The sequence below is a fragment of the Sorex fumeus genome, unplaced genomic scaffold (assembly GCF_029834395.1).
Source record: "Sorex fumeus unplaced genomic scaffold, SorFum_2.1 ptg000003l, whole genome shotgun sequence".
Taxonomy (NCBI): domain Eukaryota; kingdom Metazoa; phylum Chordata; class Mammalia; order Eulipotyphla; family Soricidae; genus Sorex; species Sorex fumeus.
In genome coordinates this window covers 60,708,731-60,718,506 of record NW_026606060.1, presented here as the reverse complement: position 1 = coordinate 60,718,506, position 9,776 = coordinate 60,708,731, and the positions used below count along the sequence as shown (strand labels likewise).

The 9,776-nt window shown below is 51.0% G+C and overlaps 1 pseudogene; it reads right to left on the bottom strand.

Moving 5' to 3' along the window:
* Positions 1-8,993: 8,993 nt before the first annotated feature.
* LOC130027189 (60S ribosomal protein L37a-like) lies at positions 8,994-9,344 on the bottom strand (annotated as a pseudogene).
* Between the last annotated feature and the right edge of the window lie 432 nt (positions 9,345-9,776).

Below are 9,776 nucleotides of genomic sequence, written 5' to 3'. Positions count from 1 at the left end.
TTCCCAATAGCAGTTCACCCCCAGTGATGCTCAGAGGATCAAAGAATGCCAGGGATTGAACTGGGGTTGGCCTTAGGGAGGCAGAGAACTTACCCCTGTACTATCTCTCTGAGCCTCTTGTTTCTTTTTTTAAATTTAAAATTTTATTTGTATAGGAAATGAAGTGATGAAATGAATAGAAAAGATGAAATCAATAGAAACTTTCACAAAGAAGAAATCCGAATGGCTAAAAGGCACATGAGAAAATGCTCCACATCATTAATCATCAGGGAGATGCAGATCAAAACCACAATGAGATATCACTTCACACCACAGAGACTGGCCCATATCCACAAGAACAAAAGCAACCGGTGCTGGCGCGGATGTGGTGAGAAAGGGACACTCCTTCACTGTTGCTGGGAATGCTGACTGGTTCAGCCCTTTTGGAAAACAGTATGGACGATTCTCAAAAAATTAGAAATTGAGCTCCCATTGTCTGTTTATTGCAGCACTCTTTACAATAGCCAGAATCTGGAAAAAAACTGAGTGCCCAAGAACAGATGACTGGTTAAAGAAACTTTGGTACATTTACACAATGGAGTACTATGTCACTTAATCACTTAATCACTTAATCCCCGTTATTCATCGATTTATTCGAGCAGGTGCCAGTAACGTCTCCATTCATCCCGGTTGCGTGCTAGCGTAGCCCAATGGTATCTGTTCGTTCTAGGAACATGCAGAACCTCAAACCGATCATTTAGGGTCTTGACGAAGAAGTCTGACCATCTTGTAGGTGGGCGTCCATGTGATCTTTTGATGCCCCGTGGAATCCAATCAGTAATGGCTCTAGTCCAGCGGTTGTCTGTAAACCTCATTACATGTCCAGCCCATCTGATTTTTGATGTCTTGGCAAATGAGACAGCGTCCCTGATTCTTGAGTGTTGACGAAGATCAGAACTCCGGATTCTATCTCTCATTTGAGTGAATCGTGATATTCCAAGCATAGTTCTTTCGATTCCTCTTTGAGATACCCAAATAGCGTTCTCATCCCGTTTTCGTAGGGTCCAGGTCTCTGAGGCACATGTTAATGCAGGAAGAACAGTGGAATCAAAGAGATGTGCTCGTAGCTGGAGGTTTTTTTGTCCTTTTAGTTATTTTTTCAATGCTCTTGAAGGCATTCCAAGACGCTCTCTTCCTCCTGCGCAACTCAGGTGCCAGGTCATTCATCATGTTGATTTCTCGACCTAGGTATATATAACTGTTGCATTCGGAGATGGTGGTTCCGTTGAGAGCGAATGGAGCGTCAGGAACAAGGCTGTTTCTCATAAACATTGTCTTCGTAAGATTCAGCTGTAGTCCGACCTTTCCACATTCACGGTCAAAGTCATTCAGCATTTGTGCTGCTTGGCTGATGTTTGGTGTTATTAGAACGATGTCATCAGCAAAGCGGAGGTGGTGTAGTTGCCGACCATCTATCTTCACTCCCATGCTTTCCCATTCCAGTCATCGCATGATGTTCTCGAGGGTGGCTCACTATGTACTATGGAGTACTATGTAGCTGTTACAAAAGACGAAGTCACGAAATTTACATACAAGTGGTACTACATGGAAAGTATCATGTTAAGCGAAATGACTCAGAAAGAAAGGGATAGACATAGAAAGATTGCATTCATCTGGGGAACATAAAGTAACAAAATAGGAAACTAACACCCAAGAATGGCCGAGATTAGTACCAGGAATTTTACTCCATGACTTGGAGGCCAACCACACATACTAGGGGAAAAGAGAGCTCAGATAAAGAGGGGAACACCAAATAAAGGTGTTGGGAGGATCCTCCCAGGATGGGAGAAACATGCTGAAAGTAGACCAAACATGATTGTCACCCATTGCCTCTTTTGCAAACCACAACACCCAATAAGAGAGAAAGAACAAAAGGGAATGCCCTGCCACAGAGGCAGGGTGGGATGGGGGGGGGGGGGAATGGGTGGTGGAAGGGATACCGGGATCCGTGGTGGTGGGAAATGGGCACTGGTGGAGGGATGGGTGTTTGATCATTGTACAATTGAAACCCAAGCACAAAAATTTGTAAGTCTGCAACTGTACCTCATGATGTCTCACTATTTAAAAATTTTTTAATAAAAAAATTTATTTTATAAAGTTGTTCACAATAATTATGTTTAACATTCCAACACCAATCCCACCATCATAACACCTTCCCACTACCATTATTGCCAATTTTCCCAACCACCACCCAAACCTGCCCCAATCATAGGCCATAAATAACTTATTTTGTATAGCTTGTTATGAATAATCTGCTAAAAATGATCCAAAAAAGTTTTCTTAGAAGAAAGTGTGTGAAGATTTGTAGGATAACATTGGTTTGTCCTTTCTGCCTTGCCACAGGGAGCTTGGGTTACTCCCACCACAGTGCTCCCATTCCTCTGTGTTTATTTGTAACCTCTTTCTTTGTGCTCTGTTGACTTGGAAATATTGTTTTTCTCTTCTCCTTAAGTCCTTTGCATCGTTAATTCAGAGCAATATCCTTTTCGTATGGTCATAAGAAGACAATTGATGCTATCATTTTGTAACATGGGAGTTAATTGACTCCAGATAATAATACCTCCAGGGGATCTGTTCTCTCGACCTAAACCTCAGTTGCCCTTACTTCCTAGCACCCCAAAAGCAGGGTCTCAAAGAGGGACTGGATGGACCCAGGGCAAGCAGTGAGCTATGTGCTACCCTGGCGTTGAAATGGGCCTGGGTATGGCATCAGAGTGCCATAATGCCTAACTATAAGTTAAGAACATGGTTATGGACAAACGCTGCCATGATCCCAAAAGTAATAACTGGAGTAGGACCCTGCTAGGGTTAGGAAAGATTAATCTGGCCTGAGCACTATAGTCTGAGTCTGGGGCGAAATGTTCTCAGGAGAGCCACCTTACAAGCTCAATTTATCTCTTACTGTGTCCATACAAAATAACTAATATTAAGAAGTAGAATTAAGATGTTAATTAAGTTATCGGACTAAGGAGAAGAGGAATGCCCCTTGGTGGTGTTTCCACCCTTGAGCCTGATGGGTGGTCAGGAAGGGCTTTCTAATGTTGATTCTGCTACTGGACTGGGTATAGCATCCACCTCCAGTGCTGGGGAGTTGGAGAAGACGAGAGAGTTAGAGAGAGAGGAGAGAGAGAACAGGGCAGCAAGATGGAGCGCAGAGAGACTAGCAAGGGGGACAGAGGGAGGAGAATGTAGAAGAATACAGGAGCAGGCACGTGGAGAAAGAGAGCCCAGGCTTCGAGATGGAGCACAGAGAGATGAGCGGGAGAGACAGAAGGAGACGGGAATGAGGGGCAGTGTGAGATTAGAATGGGGAGTTTAGTGAGATTGGAACAGGCACCTGGGGAGAATGGAATAAACGGCAAGTCATCAACCAACTGGCTTGGCCCTCGTTTCCTCCTCTGTCTGCCCGTGACATGGGCCGTCCTGGGTGGGGGAGCGACCAGAGATCACCCAACCCGGGCGGCGAGGGGGAGGCCGCAGGAGATTATACAAAGATTGTTGTATCTCACTTTGGAGCCATTAAGCCCTGTATAAGAGATTACTAACATCTAACATGTTGTTATAGGTTGAACCGTGTGTGTGTGTGTGTGTGTGTGTGTGTATTATTGAGATTGGTTGCTTTCTACTTAACAGCCCGTCCAATGTTATATGCTAACATCTTGTTATGTCAATGGTGTAGAGTATGAGAATTCTAAAATTTTAAATTGGGTGATACAACTGGAGTTAAATGTTTAACTGGATGGTGACGTTGGTCTGGAGGCATCTCTGCAGCTTGTTGATCTCTTTTGAGATTTATTTGTGATTTCCTTGATCATGGTGTTAATGAGCTTATATGGAGCCGGAAGCAGCTCGTGGGCATGGCTGCCAGGCTCCTGGAAGAACAGGGTGATGGGAGGATGTCATGAGGCATGGGGTTAGGGTATGAGGTATAGGGTGTGACACATGAGTGTGGGGTTGAAGTGTGAGGTGTGGGATGTGAGGTGTGAGGTGCGGGGTGTGGAGTTTGAGGTGTGAGGTATGGGGTGTGCGGTATGACATGTGGGATGTGAGGTGTGATTTGTGGGGTGTGGAATGTGACATATGGAGCATGAGGTGTGATGTGTGTTGTGTGTGGTGTAAAATGTGGTGTGTGGAGGTTGACGTGCATCGTGTGTTATGTAAGACGTGAGGTGTGAGATGTGTTGCATGTGGTATGGAGTGCGATGTGTGATGTGTGTTGTATGGGGTGTAAGGTGTAGAGTGTGTGGGGTGAAGTGTTGTGTATGTTGTGGTGTGTGTTGTGTGTTGTGTTGGAGTGTGATGTATGGTGTGTGTGTTGTGGTGTGTATTGTGTTGGTATGTGATGTATGTGGTGTACATTGTGGTGTGTGTTGTGTGAGGTGTGACATATGTCTTGTGTTGTGTGAGGTGTGACATGTTGTGTGTGGCATGGAGTGTGATGTGTGTTGTGTGGGGGGTAAGGTGTAAAGTGTGTGGGGTGAGGTATTGTGTGTGTGTTGTGGTGTGTGTTGTGTGTTGTGTTGGTGTGTGATGTATGTCGTGTGTGTTGTGTGTTGTATGAGGTGTGAGGTATGACGTGTTGTGTGTGGCATGGAGTGTGATGTGTGTTGTCTGGGATGTGAGGTGTAGAGTGTGTGGGGTGAGGTGTTGTGTGTGTTGTGTTGCTGTGTGATGTATGTGGTCTGTGTTGTGTTGCTGTGTGATGTACGCTGTGTGTGTGGTGTGGGGTGTGAGGTGTGACGGTCGTGTGTGTGTGTGGTGGTGTGGAGTGCTCTTGGTCCCTCTGCTGCCCTGGCAGACCCCTGAGTTGGGACTCGCACCCGGGGTTCCGCAGTCGGGGCCGGGGCGGGTGGTCAGTGTCAGGGTCCAGGGTCCGGGGCAGGGACAGGCGCAGGCCAAGCGGGCAGGCGCGGCGCGGGGTGGCCGGGCTGCTTCCAGCGTCAGGTCCGCTCGCAGCGGCCCTTCCCGTCCTGCTCCCGCAACCCCGAGGAGACCCAGTGGCCCAAGAGCTCGTCCTGTTTCGGGGGTCCCAGCCGCAGGGCCCGTGCGGGCAGGGAGGGCGCCCGCCTGCTGGACCCTCCAGGGCGCCCCTTCCCTCCACCGCGCCAGACCCAGATGCCAGGGGCCACTCCGGTCCTCAGCAGCCCCCAGGGATGTGTGGCTCTCGGACTGCCCCGCCCCCACCCCCACCACTGGGACCCCCCGGGGTGCCCCTGCCCCGGTGCTGTTTCATCTCCTCCCTCCCGACCCTGCTCTGGGCCCAGCTGAAACAAAGCGGCCAGCAGGATCCATCACCGCGAAGCCCAAGCTGCCTTGGAAAGAGGAAACCCCAAACGTCATTGTCACCCACAGCACCCCCGGGGGCGGCCCCCTGCGCCTCCTCCCGCCTTCCAGAAGCTGCGAGAAGCGCTCCGTGAATCATGAGTCCACCCACGACTTCAGCGGCCCCAAAATAGACGCTTCATCTGCTTCCATTCCCGGGTGCCTGCCCGGATCCGTCTCCTTCGGTGACGTCAGCATTGGGGGTGCGGGGAGGGGGGCAGGACCAGCTGCGGAGCCCCAGGGTGACTAGCGGGGACAGGCAGGGACACCCGGACAGAAGGACACGCGCTCACCGGCGGCCCAGTGGAGCCCCCTGTTTGCACATCCACCCCTGATGGACAGCGGTCAGGCCTTGGTCCACTTTAGCCTGGCAGGGCATTTGCATTCAGGAAGTCAGTCAAGTGCGGGTGTGGACAGAGGGGGTGACTCGAGCCCCTGGGTTCTGGCCTCTGCAGGAGCGGGGTTGGTGGGATCTAAGGTCAAAGGTGAAGTTGCCCCCACCACCAGTCCCTTGCGATCCCAAGGCTGACTGACTATGGGTAAGCTTTGGGGGAGTCAAAAGTTAAGTGTTTGATGCTGCAGAGGGAACTGGGGGTCTCAGGGGCCCTAACAGGGAACTGTGTGTGAGCAGCAGAACTCCCCATTCGGTCCTTACGGAGCTTCTCCTGGTGATGGAGCAAAGATGGAAACTGGCTTGGTCAATCAGGGCTCACACTGAGGCGTGTGTGCACACGGGGGCCACTGGGAGCTCATCAGAGATGCAGGGACCAGCGACAAGGGAGGCAGAGAGCAGAACCTTCATCCCAAATTGAGGTTTCTTTTCCTCTTCTTTTCTTTTTTTTGGGGGTGGGGGGAGTGCCCTCTGCAATATTCAAGACCTACTCCCAGCTCTGCATTCAGAAATTATTCCTGGCGGAGCACAGGGAACCCTATAGGGTCCTGGGAATCGAACTCAGGTCAGCCGCATTCGAGGCAAACACCCTCCCTGCTGTACTATCACTCAGGCTCCCAGAGGTGGAGGATTCTGGAAGGGCTTTCACCTCTCATTCTTTCGACTAGGTGATGCACTGGCCACTGGGGCCTTCCCACCTCCCCTCTCAGCGTCCCTTCCCCTGTGACTTCTCTATTCTTCCACCCCACCCCACCCCCGCCCTGGGTTTCCCCACTGGGGTTGGACGCACCCCGGGTGGGGGCAGGCGCTGGGCAGAACAGACGGTCCCTTCTTGGCTATCACGATAGTGTCCTTCTAGGTGAACCCCCGCACCTGTTTCCGGAAGCTCAGACTCTGGCAGGGCCTGGAGGGGCTTGAGAACACGGGGACCCACGGTGTGGAGGGGTACACTCAGCCCACACTGGGTGAGGGGCCTGGGGCCTGGAGGAGCAGGGAGGCACCCAGGGCAGCAGCCGCAGGGAGGGCGGTGGGCATTGCCCTGCATGTGGGGGTGAGTCTGACCTCTCCGGGTGAGTCCTCTGGGGAAGGTGATGGAGGTTTCCAAGGCCACGGGAGGAACCATTCAGCTCAACCCCCCCATCCCACAACACACACACACACACACACACACACACACACACACACACACACACACAGCCTCTGGACCGCAGTTCCTGCCATGTGAAGTTTCAGCGGTGCTGTGTACCCTCAGCGCACTTTGGGGTTCTCGGAGGAGGATGCCATTGCTGCAGGAAGTCAAGGACATGAAAAAGCCCGTGTTCCAGGGGGTGATGCAGCTGGAGAGGGTCTCCCCCAAAGCCCCCTTCTCTGCGGCTCCTCCTGGATGGAGCAGGAGGAAGTCCAAGCCCAACCTTTATGCACCCCCTTCTCCTACCTCCCCTGGACCCCACGGGTCACGCAGTTCCCACAGGGTGCAGAGGGGGGTACTGAAAGTGGGGTTTTCTGGTGTGTCTTTTCTTTCTTTCCTTTTTTTTTTTATCTCCTTCAGAACTGCTGGAAAATCTCGGCTCCAGCAGCTAGTGGTTAACCACTGATACAGGAAATGACATTTAACGTTTTATCACCCAGCCAGAAATGGAAGAACAAGGCGAGCCTGTGTGCAGGGAAGAGGGATGGCTGACGGCCACCCTCATCTGAGAGGCACACAGGCTCCTTCCCACTCTCCCTCCTGGCTGGTGTCCCCCTACCTCCACCCAGGGGATTAGCAAGGAGGAGGAGGAAAACCAGGAGAAATTGTGTAGTGGGCAGGGCACTCGCCGTGTGTGCGGCCAACCTGGGTTCCATCCCCGGAACCCATATGGTCCCCTGAGCATCACTGGGAGTGATCCCTGAGCACAGAGCCAGGAGTCAGCCCTGATCATCACTGGGTGTGACCTCCACCCCCCCCCCCCCCAAACAACCACCACCACCACCACCACAACCAAAGCAAGAATCCAGGGAACTTCTCTAAAGAACCCTGGCTGCGAGCTTGCCCTCTTTCCATGCTTTGTGCAGGGGAAATGACAAAGTTGTGCCTAGTGGCCAGACCCCCAGAACAGCCAGAGACACTGATATGCAGCCTGCTTTCTGGGCTGCCTTGTGGGGTCTCTTGGGTGAGACTCTTGTTCCCCGAGGCCATCACCTTTGCCTTGGGCCTTGTGGCCTCAGTGGAGTTCTCAGCCTGTAGGATGAGCAGAGTTGGAGGGCGTCAGAGGACCCAGAGACATTCCCACATGTGGGAAGGTGTTGTTCAATCCCCGAGCGCCAGCAAGACTGGCCCCCAAACGCAAAACAGAGAAAGAAAATCCAACGAGGATGCTCAGTTCCGGGGGCAGCACCGTTTCTGTGCCACCCCGCAGCAGACATGGAGAGGAACACATGAGTCCAGGCCCAGATCTGGCACCCATTCACCGACACGGACATTTCTAGAAGGATCTAGAAGACTTGCGGTGAGTCCAGAGGGGAGAGTTGAGAGCCACTGCCGAGCTGGAGATGGGGAATCGCTGAGAACCACAGAAATCGTGCACAAACATTTTTATTTATTATCCCGAGGGGTGGGTCTGCCCTGGGAGCAAGTTGTAGGTGTCCCCTTGGCAGCCGCGAAAGAGCCGGGGGGATTTGGAGAAGTAGGAGATGTGGCAGCTAAGATTTTGCAGGAATTCAGCAGGTGAGTGAGGAGGAGAGGTTGGGGCAAGCAGGGTGAAGCAGAGAGGATACCCAGGGCCGGAGCCATAGCAGAGCGGGGAGGGCGTTTGCCTTGTACGTAGCTGACCCCGGATCAATCCTCGGCATCCCACACAGTCCCCCGAGCACCACCAGGAGTAACTCCTGAGTGCAGAGCCAGGAGGAACCCCTGAGCATCGCCAGGTGTGACCCTTCCCCCCCCTCCCGAAAAAAAAAATAACAACCAAAAAAAAAATATCAGAGAATATCCAGGGAAGCCCGAAGTTCTTCCCAGGGAGGTTGGAGGTGAAGGGAGAGGGTATTAAGATGTAGTCTTGACACCAGACCAGGGGTCGAGGAGAATAATTCATTCCTGAGTCACACTGGGGGTCCTCAGGGCTTACTTCTGGCTCTTGGCTCAAGAATCATTCCTGGAAGGGCCTTGGGACCACCTGGGGTGCCTGGATCTGCCACCTGCAAGGTGAATGCCTAACTCCTCATACTATTTCTCTAGTCCTTACTGTAATTTATTTTTACATAAATTAACCCATTTATTATAGGCTAGCAATGCTTCAGATGGCAGATCTACTGGTCCTTCAATTCCTTCAGTCGTCTGATGGCAGATTTGACTGTGACAGCAGAAGTGGGATTGTAGGTCCAGGCGCCCCCCGCGACGGTTTTCAGGCAGGAACCACAGTGCCAAATGCCCACAGCCTGTCTCTTCATCTTGGTCTTGCCGCAGAAGGAGCATGTGTACTTACTTGGCATACTGGCTGATCTCGATTTTCTTCACCATCTTCCCGAGGGAGACGCCGTAACGCATCCCGTATTTACCCACAATCCCCACCTTCTCGGTGCGTTTAGCCATCCCACCGCCACCCAGCTCAGGACGCAGAGAGCCTAATTGTAATTTTTGAATTATGCATTTACTGACTCACCCAAATATCTTAATATTCAATGGAACCCAAGTTAAAATCTTTACATTTCCCACGAAGATTTTATTTTATATACCTATTTTATATACCTATTTTTATTAAAACACCATGATGTACAAAGTTGTTCCTTATACGGTTGTTTTAGGCGTTGAGTGTTCCAACACCACCAGTGAGACCCTCCCTCCACCATTTTTCCCAGTTTCCCCCCAACCTCAACTTGTCCCCTTAGTCACATAAAAAGTTATTTTATATTGCTTGCTCCAATAAAACTTAAAGAAATGGCAAATAGAATGATCAGAATATAAGTCAGTAAGAGCCAATTTGTGATTGTTAAATGATTTTTAACCTACGTAAATAAGAAAGTTAAAACCATTGAATACAATATA